Here is a 20,647-nt window from a genome sequence, read left to right as displayed (position 1 = left end):
ACTGGGGACTTCAGCTGAATGGCCTTCTTAGCCGTGTAGTGCCAGTCTCAGAGGTCCCTGTCCTGGGCCCTTCCTTGCACAGAAGGGAAATGTGACTCAGAGGACCCAAGCCCAGCATCCCTGGTGAGTCACCACGACATGACTTCCTGCCCAGGTGACCTGTGGGGATCACACCTCTCCATTTTCACTTAGAATAAAATTTCTTTTCTCTGTTTTTTTGTTTTGTTTTGTTTTTAAGAAGGGATCCCTTAATAGCTCTGCTGCCCAGACAGGAGGTCAGTGGTGTGATCCCGGCTCACTGCAGCCTCCACCTCCAGGGATCAGGTGATCCTCCCACCTCAGCCTCCTGAGTAACTGGGACTACAGATGCACACCACAACACCCAGCTAATTTTTAAATTATTAGTAGAGACAGAATCTTGCTATGTTGCCCAGACTGGTCTGGAGCTCCAGGGCTCAAGTGATCCTCCTGCCTCAGCCTCCCAAAGTACTGGGATTACAGACTTAAGCCACCCCACCCAGCCCAGAGGAAAATCTCAAGCCATCCTATGTGGACCTTCTAACTCAGGAAATGTGCATCTTATAACAAAAAATAGTAGTGATGAGGATACGGATGATGACGTCATCTTATATTTATGGAGCACCTATTACGTGCCAAACCTTGCTAAGCATTTCAGATGCAGTGTCTCATTTCCTTTGTTTTTCTCTCCTCAGCATAAATCATGACCCATTTTTCTGAATTCCTCTTAGTAACCTCACTTCTCCCTCCTACCCCTGCCACCTTTACAGCTACCGGGCCAGCTAACTTCTAGAAGGAGAAGCTGAGGCTCAAGTTCAAATCATTCAAAATCCATCAGTCTCACCCATTCATTCATTCAATGAATATATATAAAGTACCTACTGCGTGCCTGGTACTGTGCTGGGTGCTGGTGATAAAGACCCTGTCTTGTCCTCCGAGCGTTCAGTCTGCAGTCAATTACAACAATGTGATAAGACCTTCCATGCAGACAGGATCTAGCAAATCCCATCTACAGTGTGCAGGGGTTAGGGAGCTCCTCCTCCAGGACCAGATAGCCAATCTGAGAACTGAAGAGTGTGAGATGTTAATGAGGTGGGTGGGGAGGGGGAGCAAAGGCCTGGAGAAGCTACTCCTGGGGGTATCAGCCCTGGAATTTCTAAGCGTCCTAAGCTGTCATATCCTGGAACATGTGGACTCAGCCCTGGGGTCTGCTGGCTCCCACTCAGTCCCCAACAACTCTACCCTCACCCATAGCCGTAGCCAAACTACCATCTATAAGGCAGAGTGGATCCTCCAGCCAGACTTCCAACTGAAAAGCCTTCTCATAAGTGGGTCTTCTAGTCCTTCCTGTTTTACCCTGCCCACCCTCCCCCGAATCCTCCCAGGCATAGAGTGCTCCCATCTAAGGCCCAGCAGAGATAAGCTGCCCACCTTATCCTGTCTGAACTCCTGATCCTCAGAACCCAGGCATATGATAAAATGGTTGCTTGCTTATGCCTCTGAGGTTGGGGAGGGTTGCTTCATGCAATGGGCAGCTGGAACGGGGTTTATGGTGGCACCTCTCTCCTAGAGTGGGAAGCAGGGAAGTGAGATGGGGAAGAGCAGACAAAAGACTACGCATCCCGTCGCCAACAATGACTGCCACCAATGAGCCTTTAGGCAAGATCCTGTATCTCTCTCTCTCTGTGCCTCAGTTTCCTCATCTTTAAAGGGGGATAATAAAAGTTCCCCTTCTGGTATCATTGTGAGGCTTAAATATGTTAATACATGAGAAAGCCTTCATAATAAGTACTCAATAAAAGCTTTTAAGGTGATTATATATCTTTCATTTATTCACTAAACAAACATCATTTCCTAAGCACTAACTCTGAGCCAGGAACTGTGCCAGGCATTTCACATTAAAAACTTAAATTCATCCTTCTCAGAGCTATCTGAAGTGGGTTCTATTATTATTTCCATTTTTCACAAAGGGGAAATCTGAGGGTCAGAAAGTAAGTGGTGGAATGGGCACTCAAAAACCTTGCCCTCCACCAGGTGGCCACTCCATCCCAGGGGGCCACTCCATCCCAGGGGCCACTCCATCCCAGGGGCTACTCCATCCCAGGGGCCACTCCATCCCAGGCAACCACTTCGTCCCAGGTGGCCACTCCATCCCAGGCGGTCACTCCACGCCAGGCGGCCACTCCATCCCAGGTGGTCACTCTATCCCAGGTGGTCACTATACAGGCGGCACTCCAGCCCAGGTAGTCACTCCATCGCAGGCGGCCACTCCATCCCAGGCAGTCACTCCATCCCAGGCGACCACTCCATCCCAGGCGACCACTCCATCGCAGGCGGTCACTCCATCACAGGCGGTCACTCCATCCCAGGCGGCCACTCCATCCCAGGTGACCACTCCATCCCAGGCAGTCACTCCATCCCAGGGGCCACTCCATCCCAGGCAGCCACTCCATCCCAGGCGGCCACTCCATCCCAGGTGACCACTCCATCCCAGGGGCCACTCCATCCCAGGCGGTCACTCCATCCCAGGCGGCCACTCCATCCCAGGCGGTCACTCCATCCCAGGTGGCCACTCCATCTTAGGCGGCCACTCCATCCCAGGTGACCACTCCATCGCAGGCATCCACAGGTGCACATCCCACTCAGCCTGAGAAAATGAGCGTCCTAGGGAATCAAGTGTGTCCAGAGTGGCACTTTCATGTCATTGGCTCAGCATTGTCCCTGCATGGCAAAAATGCTTCATCTAGAAAAGGAACTCCAAACAGTCACCCTTACTCAAATTAAATGTCAATAATATCACACAGAGCTACTATTTTCCACCTATCTGATTGACTAAGAGTCAAAAAAAAAAAAAAAGAAAGAAAGAAAATGAAAGCACAGGGCCTTGGCTGGGTAGGGATAAGCCGTCACCTCCCTGCCTTCCTCAGGAGAGGGTGACTTGACCCAACCTCTACAGAAGGTGAGTTGACATCTATTCAAATCACAGTGCACACATCCCCTGACCCAGCAATCCACTGCTAGGGATTTATCCTCCAATTCGCCTGGCCCATGTGCAGCAGAACAAGTGTACCGGCTTACACGCCTGTTCCCTGCAGCCCTGTGTATGACCACAAAACGTTGGAAACATCCTAAACATCTACAGGAGAGACACTGCGATGCAATCTCACAGCGCTCAGTGCAACAACGCGTGGCTGAGAAGCACTGTGAGGAAGCATTTGACGCAATGACCAGGCAGTCCCTGAGATGAATTATTAAGTGAAGAAAAAGCGAGTTGCAGAACAGCATGCCTAGTAAGCCCCCATGTGGGGGGGAAGGGCAGGAGTGAAAATACATGTGTGTATGATTCATGAATGCGCAAAACCTACAGGTGACAAAACACTCTAGAAACCAGTAACAGAGATGGTCTGGGGTGGGAAGAAGTTAGAGAGGGTGGAAAGAGAGAAGACTGACTTTTCTCTTTGGTTCCTTTTGAATTTTTAGCCATGGATATATTACCAAGTCGAGAAAAGTAAAAAGGAAACACTTTGGGGACATTTTGAAAACTGATCTTTAAATACTCTTAAAAAAAGATTTAAATGGCTTTGACATAAATTCCAAAATGAAGCATTTTTCAGACACGTCCTTTAGCTTAAGAAGTGAGCCTCCGCCTTTAACCCCTGCGTCTGGTGCCTCAGCTGCCTGCCAGAGTGAGGGTCCAGCCCTCGGGGTGAGATCCCCTGCATGCTGTCCCATGATCCACACAGGTCCCACCCATCTCCACCCGCTGTGCAGATCTAGTGTTAACTTCGGCTAAGACACACTCCAGACAGAGTCAGGGGTGGCCTGTGCCTGTGCTCACTGGGGTTCCTCGGTCCACCCCACAGTGGAGAAGACAGCGCCCCCAGCAAGTCACATCAACCTGGGTGTGTATCCCAGCTCTGCATGTAGCTGGCCGCTTGACTTTGGCAAGTCATTGACCCACTGAGCCTCCCTTTCTGCAGCTGCAAAGGAGACAAAGCAATAATTCCCCTTCCCAGGGGTGGTAGAGAATAAAACCATATGAGGCCGTGTAGAGCCCCTGCACATAGAAGGGCTAAGTAACGCTAGTGCTCAATATTCTAACTCCATTCATTCTTTCATTTGCTCATCAATCCTTCACTCCCAATTGAATCTGCGCTTCAGCCTAGACATTCCTCTCCACCAGGAGGCCTTAACTGATCCCCAACCGGAAGTCGCTCTTCCTCCTGTGACCCCATCTCCCTCCTGTGACCCCATCTCCCTCCTGTGATCCCATCTCCCCACTGTGGCTCCCTCCCTTCCCTCCTCCCACGCTCCTTCAGATACCTTGGACCATGGCAATCTCTATCCAGTCTAAGTCCTATCACTAAGTTGGCCACAAGAGGGCAGCACTACCCAAAAAGCAGAAGAAGTCAGGCTGGAATTCAAGGCTGGAGGGAAAACGGCAGACATTCACAGCTGGGTAGCCCTACTGTGCACCGGGCACCTTGTTGCGTGCCAGGCACCTGGCTGAGTACGCTACATGATTTCGCTCATCGGAGCCTCGAGGATTCCCCATGAGAAGGCACTACTATCGCCACCCTTCCATCATCCCCCGTTTTATCTGCTTTAGCGTACTTATTTTTTTTACTTGGACTTTGGGCGCCAAGAGCTGGGTTAAACATTCTCATCAATTCTGCAAACCGACTGTTGCACAATTGAGTTGAATTGGATTTCGCCCTTGATGCCCTTCTGCCCTTTCCCCTTCCCCCTCTCACCCAGGCATCTATCTGCTCCTGTGAGTCTGTTCTCTGTGCTTGAATATGTGTGAATCCTTTTAACACATGTAGGGATATTCTGTAGTTTGTGAGTTTTTTAATTCATAGAAATGGGCTGGGCGCAGTGGCTCACTCTTGTAATGTCAGCACTTTGAGAGGCTGAGGTAGGTGGATCACTTGAGGTCAGGAGTTCAAGACCAGCCTGGCCAACATGGTGAAACCCCATTTCTACTGAAAATACAAACAGTAGCTGGGCATGGTGGTGCATGCCTGTAATCCCAGCTACTCGGGAGGCTGAGGCATGAGAATCGCTTGAACTCAGAAGGCAGAGGTTGCAATGAGCTGAGATTGCACCACTGCACTCCAGCCAGGGTGACAAAGTGAGATTCTGTGTCTGAAAAAAAAATTTTTACAGAAATGGTCTTGTGCTACAGATTTCCCCCGTCATATTTTTTTTCTCCCATGCATCTGGTGTTTTTAATTTTTATTTTTTAGTTTTCTTTTTTCATCTGGTATTCTTTATTTATTTATTTTTCATCTGGAGTTTTTTATTTCTTTTCTTTTCTGTTTTTGAGACAGAGTCTTACTTTGTCACCCAGGCTGGAGTACAGTGGTATGATCTTGGCTCACTGCAGCCTCAGTCTCCCAGGTTCAAGCAATTCTCAGGCCTCAGTCTCTTGAGTAGCTGGGATAACAGTTGTGTGCCACCACACCTGGCTAATTTTTGTATTTTTAGTAGAAATGGGGTCTCACTGTGTTGGCCAGATTGGTCTTGAACTCCTGACCTCAAATGATCTGCCCACCTCAGCCTCCTGAAGTGCTGGAATTACAGGCATGAGACACCGTGCCTGGCCTTCATCTTATGTGTTGTAGATAACCCTGCAATTTGCCTTTCCTGGCATTGACATGATTCTCATCTACTGCTCATATCCTCAAACACCATCACGATGACCCATGACCTCGAATGGGCTTCTTCTGGAGCTGCAGGAGGATTTCTCCTGGTTGTATATCCAGGAGGAAAATGCCAGGGCCATCAGATATAGTCTTTCTTACTGCTCCAAGGTACTAAACCAGTCCCAACACCCAGAGGCAGAACACCGAATTCCCATCTCCCACACCGTCATGAATACTTGGAAGTTTCTGACTCTATTATTTGCTAATCCAGGGAATGTAGGTAAAAGGTGTGCCTCATTGCTATTTAGCTCTTGTTCCTCTGATTACTACTGAGGTTGAGCATCTGTTTGATTACTTGTTTGCCCCATTTTACAGGTGAGGCAACTGAGGCTCAGGGGCCAGCCTGTTTACCTCTCTGTAGCAGGTAAGTCATAGCAGGTGGAGCCAGGGGTACAGCCAGGTCTGAGAGGCTGAGCCCCTGCTCTAAGCCCTCACATTGGGGTACCTCCTTCACATCGATAATGATACATCATCATCCACCCAGTTCATGTATGATTGCTGGCACCTTCCTGATCTCAGGAGACTGTGGTTGGGGTCAATGGCTTTGACAAAATCAACAAAATTCCTGCCCATTAATTCAATGATGGGCAGGAGGAGCTGTTTTGGAGGCTGGACCTCACTGCTGGGTGGGGCGGGGTGGGCATTACGGCATCAGGGGGGATCTGGGGATGGCCAAGCGCACTCATCATGTTGTGTGGACACAAGGAGGAAGCAGGAGCCACCAGGACCAAGGGTAGAGAGGGCGTCTTGCCCCACGTCAGGGCTGGCGCAAGCTAGACATTCCCCACTCCCTCTCTGACCTATCTCCTGCCCTTTCCTTTTTTTTCCTTGCCCCAACCAGCCACAGTGGCCTTTCTGTTTTCTGAAAAACACCAAACTCCTTCTGGTCTCAGGGCCCTTGCCCTTGCCACCCCCTCCGCCTGTAATGCTCTTCACCCAGCTCTCCACAAGGCTGGCTCCTCTCCCTCTAAATTTCTGTTCAAATGTTACCTCTTCCAAGAGGTTTTCCCTGATAACCTTCTCTAAACATCATACCCCCTCCAGGTCATTCTCTATTCACTGCCTTTTAATGTTTTCTTCCTAACTCTTATGATGATCTAAAATTATTTTCTTTATCTGTTTACCTCTTTTTTGTGTGTGTGATACAGAGTCTCACTCTGTCACCCAGACTGGAGTGCAGTGGCACAATCTTGACTCACTGCAACTCTGCCTCCCGGGTTCAAGTGATCCTCCTGCCTCAGTCTCCCAAGTAGCTGGGAGTATGGGTGTCTGCCACCATGCCTAACTAATTTTTTTATTTTTAGTAGAGACGGTGTTTTGCTATGTTATCCAGGCTGGTCTCAAACTCCTGGCCTCAAGCGATCCGCCCGCCTTGGCCTCCGAAGGTGCTGTGATCACAGGCTTGCACCACCACACCGGCTAATTTTTGTAGTTTTAGAAGACACAGGGTTTCACCATCTCAGCTAGGCTGGTCTCAAACTCCTGACCTCATATGATCTTCCCTCCTCAGCCTCCCAAAGTGCTGGGATTACAGGCATGAGCCACTGCGCCCGGCCTGTTTACCTCTCTGTAATCTGCCTCTGTCTCCTGACTGTGCTTGTCTCCCCTCTAGACCATGCATGGGGACTGTATCTGCTTTGTTTACCACCATGTCCCGAGCACCCAGAAGAGCACCTGGCATGCAGTAGACAATCTATAGTTGTGGAATGAATGAAAGAAGGAAGGAATGCATTGAGGGGCGCCAGATCACTTCTGAGTGCTCCCTCTGTCCCGGGCACAGTTCACTCCTGAGGCAGCCCAACAGAAAAGGGAGCACTTCATGGAAGAGTCAACTGAGGCACGGAGATTCAGTCTCTTGCTTGAGGCCACACGGCTTAGAGTGAGAAGCCTGAGTTTGAGGCTGCACATAGTATCAGTGTCTCATACTTTCTGTACCGCACTAAGAGAGCTTCCTGTCCCAAATAGCTCCCTATTACCCCATATCCCTGCCCCGCTACCAGTGAGGCTCCCTTCTTCAGACTGAGACTCCAACGCATCATGAGCCCTGAAGCCACTTGCAAAGGCCCCTGTCTGTGTTGCCTGCCCACCCACCGTTCTCCTCCCCGCCGTGACCCAGCCTTTTGAGTCTGGCTTCTTTTACCTTACACAATGCATTTGAGATGCATCTGTATTTTGCATGTATCAATAGTTCTTTCCCTCTTATTGCTGAGTAGTATTCCCCTATTTAGCTATTCACCTGTTGGTGACAGTTGAGATGGTTTGGCTCTGTGTCCTTATCCAAATCTCATCTCTAATTGTAATCCCCACAATCCCCACATGTCAAGGGTGGAACCTGGCGGGGGGTGATTGGATCGTGGAGGCAGTTTCCTCCATGCTATTCTCGTGATAGTGAGTGAGTTCTCATGAGATCTGATGTTTTAAAAGGGACTCTTTCCCCTTCGCTTCCTTCACTTCCTTCACACGCTCTCTCTCTCTCCTGCTGCCTTGTAAGACCTCCCTGCTTCCCCTGCTTCCTTTTCCGCCATGATTGTAAGTTTCCCGAGGCCTCCCCAGCCACGCAGAACTGTGAGTCGATTCAACCTCTTTCCTTTTTAAATTAGCCAGTCTCAAGTAGTGTCTTTATAGCTGTGTGAGACTAGACGAATACAACAGTTATTCCAGTTTTTGGTGATTATGAGAAAAGCTCTTACAAATATTTGCATACAGGTTTTTTTAAAAACACAAATTTCTCTTTCATTAGTCTTTGTACCTAAGAGTAGGATAGCTAGATCATTTAATGAGAAATTGCCAAACTGTTTGCCTGAGTTCCAGTTGCTGGCTACCCTCTCCAGATACTCTCAGTTATTTTCGTGTTAGCCATTCTAGCAGGTGTGTGTGGCAGCCCACTGTGGTTTCAGCATGTGTTTCCCTGATGACTGATAACACTGAGTATCTTTTTATGCGTGTATTTGCCATCAGTATCTGCTTTTGGGTGAAATATTTTTTAAACCTTTTGCCCATTTGTTATTGGATTATTTGTTCTTGTTATTGAGTTGTGAAAGCACTGAATATGTATTCTGAATACACGTCTTTTATCCGATATGACTTTTGCAAATATCTTCACCTAATCTGTGGCTTGTCCTTTCGTTTTTTTAATAGCATTATTTGAAGAGCAGAAGTGTTGTATTTTGATTAAGACAAACTTATCTTTTTTGCTTTTGCGCTTTTTGTGTCTTACCTAAAACATGTTTTTTGTGTCTTGCCTAACTCAAGGTTGTAAAGATTTCTCTTCTATGTTGCTGTCTAGAAGTTTTACAGTTTTAGGTTTTCCATTTATATTTATGGGAGATTTCAAGTTAATTATTGTATATGGTAGGAGGTGGAAATTGAGAATTTTTAAAAAATAGGGATACAAAATGCAATTTCACTTCTAGAAAGTTATTCTATATATATCCTCCCACAAATATACAAAACAGGTATGTACTGCAACCTTCATTTAAAGAGGAAAATGTTGGAAACAGCCTGTGCTTATCTCTTGAAGACTGATTAAGGAGCTCTTCACCCTTCACTTCCTTCACACACTCTCTCACCTGCTGCCATGTAAGATGTGCCTGCTTCCCCTTCCACCACGATTGTAGGTTTCCTGAGGGCTCCCCAGTTATGAGGAACTGTGAGTCAATGAAACCTCTCTCCTTTATAAATTACCTGTCCCTGCAATTGGCCCATCCATGCAATGGTGAACCATGAAGACACAGAGCTGGCATCTGGCCAGCAGCCACATACAACTTTACGGGTGCACACTGCTCAGATCCCTCCTGGTCAGTTAGTTGAACAGTTGTGTGATATTCTGAAACTGTTTGGCCAGGCATCAAAAAAAAAAAAAATATATATATATATATATATGTATGGCACTTTATGGAGTGACATAAGATAGATCTCTAGAGGGTGTGACTAAAGTAACAACAGGACAGTGCGAAGTTGTGTGTGTGAAGTTTGTCATCATTGCATAAGAAGAATTCCTATGTGTATTTTCTTGCATGTGTATACAATGTCTCTGGGCAGAATCTCAAGACATTGGTGGCAGGGATTGCCTCCAGGAAGATGGATCTGGGTGTCTGGAGGCAGGGATGGCAGACAGGCTTACTTCCACCTATGGCCTCTTTTGAACCTTTGAAATTTTATGCTATGGCTATGTACTATACACTCAGATAGTAAATACAAAAGGAAAATAAAACCAAAAAAGCCCGCTTTCCTGGGGGTTCCTGGTCCTGCTTCGTGTTTCTCCTTGGGGTTCACAGGACACAGTGGCTCTGCCGAGCCAGCTTGGTAGAGAATCCCTGTTTCTCAGATGGGGAAACTGAGGCTCCCAGCAGGGCTGACATTCCCAAGCTCACCCAGCCTGAACCCAGCTACCACAGGTATCCCCCAGGGCCACGGGAGTTGAGAACCAGGGAAGAGGCCCTCTGTCCCGCCTCTCAGGGACTCAGACTGAGTCACTTAAGGTACCACTCAGAGCCAAGCCCATCTGGAAGCCATCGCCACCCCAAAATGGGGCTGTGGAGGAAGGGAGGGCGGGGACCCCGGACTGTGAGTGCATCTGTTCCTCATCAAGGCTCATGCTCTGGACTGAGCGCCAGCTCTGGAAATCTCACTTCCCATCCAGGCCAGGCCACCCTCAGACCAGCCACCCTCCCTAGTGGGCCCCAAACAACCCCACCGTGCATGTGGAGAGATGACCCAAAGACCTGCTGCTGGTGGATTTCTAGTCCCAGTTGGCACGATCCTTTACCTCTCATAGCTGCAGGTTCCCTGAAGCTCTCTGCACACTCAGTACAGCCTCCAGTGAGCAACAGCACTAATCTCCCAACATCACCCCTGATCTCTTATTATTTGGGCTGGAGGTGCCCAAATAACCAGCAGGTAATGTGCCCAGCGCTCTTTCCAGAACTGAGCATGTATCAACTCATCCAAACTTTGCAGCAGCCGTCAGAGCTACATGCTCTTACTAGCTTGGCTTTTCTGATGACCCAGCTCAGGCTCAGGGACATCAAGTAATTTATCTGAAGTCACACAGCCAGCAGGGAGTGCAGCCAGGATTTGAACCAGGGCACAAGATTCCTAACCCCAAGGGGCAAAGCACTCTTCCATGCACCTAAACCTCTTCCCCGCTGACCGCTGATTCTTGTGGATGTCTGTGACGGTATCCACTGACATGAAGATAAACACTGATCTCAGCCAGAGGTGACCGACTGAGAGCCAAGCATCTACTGCACAGCTGTGAGAGGAGTCTCAACCCTCTAGCTACCCGGAACTGATTGGAACGAGAAAACAAGGGAGGCAAGGAGGCTGGGATCGCCAGGATAAAAGTGTGAGGGCAACAGGCATCCCCACACATGGGGCGGGAGTCTAGAACAGCCTGCAGGAGAGGTGGGGATTGACCAGCCCTCCACAGGTAAGGAGCACATGCTACCCATCAGCCTTACACCCAGGAACCTGCCTTAGAGAAATGTGCCGTGTGCACAGAGGCGCTGAGGAGGACTTTTCCTGAAGCCTTGTTAGAAGGAATCTGGCTGCAGCCTGGATGTCCATGAGGGACAGTTGGCTGTACTGACGGTGACCCAACCACATGGTGGAAAATGATGCAGCGACGACAAACCTTGACGTAGGGCTCACTTGTGGCACTGACAGGGCTCCGTCCAGAGCCCATTGTGCAATGGGCAAAGGAAGCTGCAGGGCAGTGTGCACCGCACCCACAGGAGCTGCCTGCGCAGAGAGCTGGCGGGGGGCGGGGGGTGGGATTGGGGCCAGGAGTGAACGGATGGGACACAACTTAACTCTTTGCCTTATATCCTTCTAGAAATTTTTTCACAGAATTAACCATTGCAGTGTCAGAATAAGAGGGAGAGTAGGCATGTCATGCCTTGCCCGGCCGTGGTAGGAGCTCCGAGTTTTGAGCCCCTGATGACTCTGGTGCTGGGTAGCTGTGAAGAGGGATGTCAGGGGCCTCATCCCCGGATTGTGGCCCCCCCAGGCTTGGCTGAGAGCAACTTTGAGGAAAGTGGCAGGAGAGGCGCAGGGAAGCCAGGACAAGGGAACATGGGAGTCTGGGGGCTGAAGTCTTACAGTGGATTCACTGAGTGCTCACGACAGCGCAGGCACTAAGTAGGACATCTTCCAACATCAGTCCCATTTTACAGATGGAGAACCTGAAGCCCAGAGGACTTAACTCACAGATGGTAAAGAGCAAAGTCAGGCTGTAACCCCAGGCCATCTGACATCAAAGCCCACGCTCCTAACCACTGCTCCATCCTGCCCTTACGAGTGGCCGATGGGCTGCCCACCTCACCTTCCACCCACAAACCTCCTGCCCAGCCTGAATGCTGGCCCCAGTCCTGCCTCTGCTCCTCTGTCCCTTCCAGTGTGGGACGAGGGCAGCCAACAGCGGGTGGCCACTCAGCCAAGGGGGCTGGGAGTGATTAGGGCCAAGCCAAGTCTTCTGGATAGAGGCGCCTTCTGCATTTTAATCAAGCAGAGCATGAAAAGACCAGCTCAAGTTGCTGTTCTCCAGAAGGGCTGGGCTGGCCTGGAGGGGAGAAAGGGCACCCCCTCAGGACAGGGGAGGGAAGCGGTGGGGGGACAGGGCAGGAGCTAGGGTAAGACAAGGAGGCAGGTGGGATGCAGAGGGCCCCTGGATCCTGAAGGTACCCAGGAGGTAGCAGATAGGCTGAGGGCTTCATCTCCTTCCTTCTCACTTCCTCCTCTCCAGGTTTTCAAAAATAAATATGCAAGTAGACATGTAGGCTCAGGGACAATTTCTGGTCCTGTCTTCTCCTTCTGATGGAAACTTTCTTTTTCAGGGGAGTAAAGCTGGGGTCCCTGCAGAAGAGTATTCGGGTGAGGAGCACTGGAAGGCTGGAGCAGAGAGGGCCTGGGTGCATCCCGTGGAGGGAGGTCATGTCCCATTTCCCACCCTCACTCCAGGCAGAGCATCCATGGGGTGGATGAACGCTGATCTCCAACAGTGACGGAGAAGTGACCAGATGGGCAGCAACCAGGCCAGACTGAAAGCCAGAAGGGACCTCAAAACTGTAAACAAAAACAAGCTCCCCAACTGACTGAATGGACCCCTCTGTCAGCCAAGGGGACCCAACAAACCCTGAAAATCTAGTTGAGGCCATGATGGAGAGCAGGGTTCAGGCATGCCTCATACCCTCCTCCCTTTGGAATAAAGGCACAGTTGACCAGCGTTAACATTAAAACAGAGAGCTTGGCAGGTTGCAGTGGCTCACGTCTGGAAGGCCAAGGCAGGCAGATTACCTGAGGTCAGGAGTTCGAGACCAGCCTGGCCAACATGGTGAAACCCCATCTCTACTAAAATACAAAAATTAGCCAGCCATGGTGGCACACGCTTGTAATCCCAGATACTTGGAGGCTGAGATAGGAGAATCACTAGAACCCAGGAGGTGGAAGCTGTAGTAAGCCGAGATTGTGCCACTGCACTTCAGCCTGGATGACAGAGCGAGACTCTGTCTCAATAGATAGATGATGATAGATAGATGATAGATAGATAGATAGATAGATAGATAGATAGATAGATAGATAGATAATACAGACAGCTTAAGACTGACCAAACAGACTCTTCATAGCAATGAGATACCAAATTCCTTGTATACCATCACACAGCAGGCAGCAGGCCCTGAAAGAAATGAAAGTATTTTACCCCAAAATATATTTCTTTGACATTTTTGAAATGTTACTGCAAATCTGTCTCTCGTGGGGAAAATCTACATCCTGTAGAGAACCCTCTTCCCTTTCCAGGTCTTTTCCTGATGTAGGAGACATTTAGGGAAGAGTCTGGCACCTTTACCCTCTATCTGCTACCTGCAGACTTCATTTGCATAGTAAGAACTTTTGTCTCCACAGCCTCCGATCTTAATGCACTGATTCCAGGTCTTTAGATAATAACTTAACTCTTTCAACCAATTGCTGATCAGAAAATCTTTGAATCACCTATAACCTGGAAGCCACCGCCTTTTCAAATTGTCTTGCCTTTCGGGACAAAACCAATGTACACCTTTCATGGATTGATTAATGTCTGCCTGTAATTTCTGCACCTCTAAAATGTACGAAATCAAGCTTTAACCCTGACCGCATGTTCTCAGGACCTCCTAGGGCTGTGTCACAGGCTTCAGTCACTCATATTCGGCTCAGAATAAACCTCCTTAAACAGGGTCTCGCCCTCTCCTTCATGCTGTCGTGCAGTGGCGCAATCACAGCTCACTGCAGCCTCTGCCTCCCTGGGCTCAGGTGAGGACTACAGGCGCTTGCCACAGTGCCTGGCTAATTTTTGTATTTTTTTGTAGAGATCGGGTTTCACCATGTTGCCCAGGCTGGTCTAGAACCCCTGGGCGATCTTCTAACCTCTGCCTCCCAAAGTGCTGAGATTACAGGCACGAGCCACTGCACCCAGCCACCAATCTGCATTTTGAATACTAATAGCAACGCTGGCAAAGCAGTAGAAGGGCAAAACCACTGTAATGATAGTAAATCGCGGCAGCCACGGAGCACTTGGCACAGGGTTATCCTCACCATAACCCTGGAACTGGGCCGTCCTCATCTCACGGGTGAGGAAACTGAGGTACACAGAGGTTGAATAATTTGCCTAAGGACAGGCAGCTGGAAAATGGTGGCACCAGACTAGCTCCCTCCTTAAACAGAGAAGAAAAGTGCTGGGAAGCTAGGAGAAGCCCAGAGAGTAGCCATGGTCTAGAGTTGACCTAGGTCAACTCTAGATCACACAGAGAGTTAGAGGCCGGGCAAGGGCTGTGAGGCACTGAATCTCAGGGTCAAAGGCGTCCTAACCAGACTGACTCCATCTTGAATATAGGCCAGAAAAAGCCAAACCTGCTGGGTTACATTTCCAGGGGTGTGGACATTCTTGCTCACGAGATGTTCATGTTGAGGGAATGAGTTAATGATGTTAACTAACTAAAGACCCAGAACTTTTGGAAATGTCCCAATATCTTACGAACAAAAAACATTCTTAGTTTAAGAATAGGTTTTGCTTTAAAGATAATTGTACACTCATAAATTCTTGCTAAAATCAACAGTAACATAAGAAAGTAGCAATACTAGTAGCCAGTCACAAGCTGATCACAAGCCTTTGTAACAGAGTACACTACTCCTTTTTTTTGAAACAGAGTCTCACTCTGTCACCCACAATGGAGTGCAGTGGTGCCATCTGAGCGCACCGCAACCTCCACCTCCCAGGTTCCAGCGACCCTCCTGCCTCAGCCCACTGGGTAGCTAAGACCACAGGCTCAGGCCACCATGCCCACCTAATTGTTTGTATTTTTAGTAGAAATAGGGTTTCACTATGTTGGCCAGGCTGGTCTTGAACTCCTGGCCTCAAGTGATCTGCCCACTTTGGCTGGGATTACAGGGGAGAACCAAGATGCGCTACGCTTAACTACCTATATGAGCAAGTGCTGGTATCTGAAATGGGTGCGTTCTCCTCTTGCTTTCTGAGCATGCCCTACTCTGTAATCGAAAAGTCTCGAATCCTATCTTGACTTTACTATGGTCTAAGACTCATCCTGAATTCTCTCCCGCATGAGATCCAGGAACCCACCCTTGGAGTCTGGGATAAGACCCTTTTTCCGGTGATATCAGGACTGTTCTTTTCCTCTGCTCCACATCAGATCTTCGGGAGGATAGGAATATGCTCTTCTCGGGGCCTGGACTCAAGCCTGGGCCTCGTCCTCCCTAGGGATCCAGCCTCCACTTGGAGAGAGAGAATGAGAGAAAGGAAGGGAGAGGGGAGAGAGGAAGTCAAGTGGAGACTGGGGAGGTAAATTTGGGCTGAACCCTGTCTCTTCTCCTCCTTGGAATACTCTCCTCTCATCCCCCAGCACTGGCATGCAGGTGAGTCTTTTCAGAGGGTCCTCTACCCCTCCCACCATTGCCCACCAAAACTTGCCACTAGTTCCAATGCACTTCACCATTCATCTACCCTTAAGATGAAGGGTTCTCTCATAAGTAGAGGGGGGATTATGTTCAGGAAACAGGAGCATAGGAGAGCTAGGTTGACACCATTTTAAAATCAATTCTATCTTAAAACTAGCAAGACACATTCTTTGCTAGTCATGACCCACAGTCATAAGATGTTTATGGCAAAGGGAGCTGCCCAGTGATGCCTGCAAGGGCAAACTCCCACGACAGCAAAATGCCCAGACGTCCCGTTATCACATAACAATCTATGCTTTCAAAATCATTATCATCATGCTTTGATATACTTACTAAAATGCCAAGGATAACTTTATTTAGGTCAACGGTGATGGATTTTGTCACACTGTCGGTCCACCTGCATGTAGACATAGCTTAGCTTTTACATAGATAAAATACCCAGGCTTGAGTCCAGGCCCCGAGAAGAGCATATTCCTATCCTCCCGAAGGTCTGATGTAGAGCAGAGGAAAAGAACAGTCCCGATATGACTGGAAAAATGGTCTTATCCCAGACTCCAAGAGTGGGTTCCTGGATCTCACGTGGGAGAGAATTCGGGATGAGTCTTAGACCATAGTAAAGTCAAGATAGATAAGACACCTATATTAGAAGACTTTAAAACAAAGACAGTACATTCCTCTTCTTGCTTTCTGAGGACACACTTCTCTGTAACTGAGTAGCTTTCAATAAACTGTCTCTTCTCAGCACACTCTGCGACTCGCTGTGAATTACTTCCTGTTTGAGATCCACGAAACCCTCTCTTAGGGTCTGGATGAAGACCACCTCCCCTCCTCTCCCCTCTCCTCTCCCCCCCGCTCCCCTCCCTTTCCCTTCCCTTTCTTTTCTTTTCTTCTTTTTTTTTTTTTGAGACAAGCTCTTGCTGGAGTATGGAGTGCAGTGGCACCATCTTGGCTTCACCAAGATAATCTCCACCTCCCAGACTCAGCCTCCAGTGGCACCATCTTGGCTTCACCAAGATAATCTCCACCTCCCAGACTCAGCCTCCTGAGGTATGAAAATCACTTGAGTCATAGCATGCTCAGCTATTTTTTGTATTTTTAGTAGACAAGGTTTCACCATGTTGGCCAGGCTGGTCTCCAACTCCTGGCCTCATGAGATGGCTTGCTTCCATCTCCCAAAGTGCTGGGATTACAGGTATGAGCCACTGCACCCAGCCACCATGCCTAATCTCAAGAGGGAAGGTCCTGGAAGGAGGAGAGACCTGGAAGTCTTGGAGAGCACCAGGGATTTGGATTTACATTTACATGTTGATACTTCCCAGAAAACTTGGAAGGGTGAGTATGTTTTGGATAAAGAAGCAGCAGGGAGAACCAAGAAGCAATGGTCACAGGTCATATCTAAGACCACCTGATGTGAAAGAGGATCCCCTGGTTATGGGGTCCTCGCCATGTGATACTGACAGGTATCATCTCATTCAATCTTCGCAATGACTTTGAGGGGTGCATATTTAATCCCCCATTGTACTGAGGAGAAAACTAAGGCTTAGCAACTTGCCCAAGGTTCCCAGACAGTAATTGGTTGAGCAAAGGAAAGAGCTAAGTGGAACTGTATCAGTCTTACTGTCTAACAGACCAGCTCCAAAATTTAGTGACTTAAGACAACATTCATTTCTCACATCTCTGCAGGCCAGCTAGACTTCGCTTCTGGTTTGTACCAGTTTGGCTGGGCTAGATAGATGGTCTAGCATGGCCTCACTCATGAATCTGATGGATGGTTTGATGTCAGCTGGGATGACCGGATGACTTGGCCAAGTGTTTCTCATCAGGCTAGCCAGGACTCATTCACATGGCAGTCTCAGGGTCCCAGGTGCAGCAAGAGAGCAAGCCCCAGAACACAAGCCCTTTTCAATCATCTGCTCAAAAACGTCCCATTGGCCAAAGAAGTCAGCATTAAGGGAGCAGAGAAATAGACTTGCCTCTTAACAGGGAGAACTGCAGGGTCACATTGCAAAGGAGCATGTTTACGGGGGTGGGTGGCATCTGTGGTCAGTTTTGCAATCTACCACAGAAACAAACCCTGTTGTCCAACAATGGGGAATTGGTTAAGAAAATCCCAGCAACGCCCCCATGGAGGCTTTCAGGTTATGCCACCTTGAAACATGCACATATAGAATAATATTCTGCACAGGAAGATGGTTCCATAGTCTCCTGTTAAGTAGAAAAAGCAGGCACTATAATTGCACGTACGATTTCACAGCCATCAGATTGGAACAAAGGCAAAGCAGGACCACATCAACGGATGGCAGGGATGCGGAGCGATGAGGACTCTACTGCAGTTAACTCAGCAGAGAGACTAGGAGTACAGTTCAGCAGCTGCCGCAGGCTGGCAGCACATATATTCCATGCCCCAGGAGGAGCATGCCTCAATTAGTTCCCCAGAGGAACCGTTGCTTGTAAGCACAAGTGGTCCCATATAAGATAGTAATAGCAGTATTGCTAGGAATAATGAGATAACTGAATTAATTTAAATATCCATCTGCCAAAGACCGGATAAATAGTGTCATAATTATATAATGCAATGCTGCACAGCAGTGAAAAGAAAATGTCCTTGGTCACAAGATCCGTATGTGTCATTTACATAAATCTGGAAAATGTAATATAAGCAGGACATTGTATTCAGTACAATAGCATATATTTAAGTTTTGAGAACACAAAAATATTATTTATATAAAAATATAGGAACCTATGGGCAGGGAGGGAGAGAAAATGAGACCAAAAAAAGTTACAAGGAATACTGACATTACCTGTAATATTTCATTGTTTAACAATCCAAGGCAAATATGCAAAATGTTAACATGTGCCCACTGGAGTGATGATGATATGGGGGTGTGTCAGGTTATCCTGTGCACTTGTCTGATTTTTTTTTAACTTTTTTTCAGACATAGTTTCCCTCTGTCTCCCAGGCTGGAGTGCAATGGCGCGATCTCTGCTCACTGTAACCTCTGCCTCCTAGCCTCAAGCGATTCTTGGGTCAGCCTCCTGAGTCCCTGGGATTATAGGCCTGCGCCACCAAGCTCAGCTACTTTTTGTATTTTTAGTAGAAACGGGGTTGCATCATGTTGGCCAGGCTGGTCTCAAACTCCTGGTCTCCAGTGATCCACCTTCCTCGATCTCCCAAAGTACAGGGATTACAGGCATGAACCACCACATCTGGCAAACATAACTTCCGGTTGGAAGTCAGGAGGTCTCAGTTGTTTTTTTTTTTTTAAGAGACAGGGTTTTGCCATATTGACCAGGTTGATCTCGAACTCCTGAGCTCAAGCAATCCTCCCACTTCGGCTTCCCAATGTGCTGGGATTACAAGCATGAGCCACCGTGCCCGGCTTTCTAGTGTTTTTTCCAAAAAGAAAAAAAAGAAAATCCAAAATAAGTAAAAGAAAACTTAAAAAACAATTGTTTATCGATTTTTTTTTTCGCTAGAAACCCTACTGAAAAATACATGCATCTACATGCAGAAAAAAATTATTTGTGGGGGGAAAACTCCAAAATATTAGCTCTGGTTTTTGCCTCTGGCTGGTGAGAGTACAGGCAACATTTATTTTTGCCTTCTTGCCAACATGGATTTTCTGGCTTTTCTATGAGGGACATGTTGTGCTTGTTTAATAAAAACAAAACACAGAGGGGCCTGTTGGTTTTCTGGGTCACTGGGTCCTCCGGGCCTTTATGGGGTCCCAGGTTCCAAAATAGATCTGCCCTCGACCTGGCAGTCTTATTCCTCATATCCTGGAGGGACTGCCACGCATGGGTTCAGAGGCAACCGAGCTCCCCCGGGCTGAGAAAGGACAGGCATGGCTGGTGGCCCAGGATGGGCACAGCCAAGAGAATTCATGTCCTCCACCCTCATCCCCTTGGCCTCTGAGGAGGCAGAACCAGGACACTTTTATGGTTCAGAGGGGAAACTGAGGCCAGGGAGGATACCCCAGGAAGAGACAGCATTACTAACAGAAAAAACAGCTATGTCGCAGGCCAGTCTTGCTTGGACTGAGTGCTAATACACTGGGTGACTTGGGACAAATCCCAGTGCATTTTGGACCAATTACTCAGGGCCCTGATTAAAATTATCCCACTTCCTGCTGCACCTTTAGCTCTCACAGGTTCTGAAGGACACTTTTATGCAAAGAGATGCTGAGTCTTTCCAATAATAGCAAAGATAATAATAATCGCTACTATGAAGCACTTACATGCTAAACACTTAAATGGCATTTTCTCATCCAACACTCCCATGGCCAACTGCATTTTCTAAAAATGGCCATAACAGGCCAGCAGCAGTGGCTCACACCTATAATCCCAGCATTTTGGGAGGCCGAGGCAGGTGGATCACTTGAGGTCAGGGGTTCAAGATCAGCCTGGCCAACATGGTGAAACCCCGTCTCTAGTAAAAATACAAAAATTAGCCAGACTTGGTGGTATGTGCCTATAATCCCAGCTACTCGGGAGTCTGAGGCAGGAGGATAGTTTGAACCCAGGAGGCAGAGGTTGCAGTGAGCTGGATCACACCATTGCACTCAGGCCTGGGCAACAGAGGGAGACTCTTTCTCAAAAAAAAATAAATAAATACAAAATAAATAAATTGAAATGGCCACAACACTATCCCCCATCCTACACCTTCTTCTGAAGCCTTGCCCCTCCTCATCAAGAGGTAGAGTCTGCTCTTCCTCCCCTGGAAACTGAGTGGGACTTTGTGGCTGCTTCTGTGACCAAATGCAGAGGACTTGGCCCTGCATGAGCCACGATGCTGGGTCATAAGGATCATGTACCTATGCGCAAATCTCTCTCCTGAGATGCTTGCTCTGGGAAGTAGCCACCATGCTGTCAGGAAGCCCTGGCCACATGAAGAGGCCATATGCAGTTGTGCCAGCTGGGTGCTCCTAGTTGAGGTTTCAGATATGTGAGTGGATGAGTTTCAGATGCAAGCCCCA

Source organism: Callithrix jacchus, chromosome 5, assembly GCF_049354715.1.
Source record: "Callithrix jacchus isolate 240 chromosome 5, calJac240_pri, whole genome shotgun sequence".
NCBI lineage: Eukaryota > Metazoa > Chordata > Mammalia > Primates > Cebidae > Callithrix > Callithrix jacchus.
The sequence above is the reverse complement of the archived record's forward strand: the minus strand, read 5'-3'. Positions refer to the sequence as shown.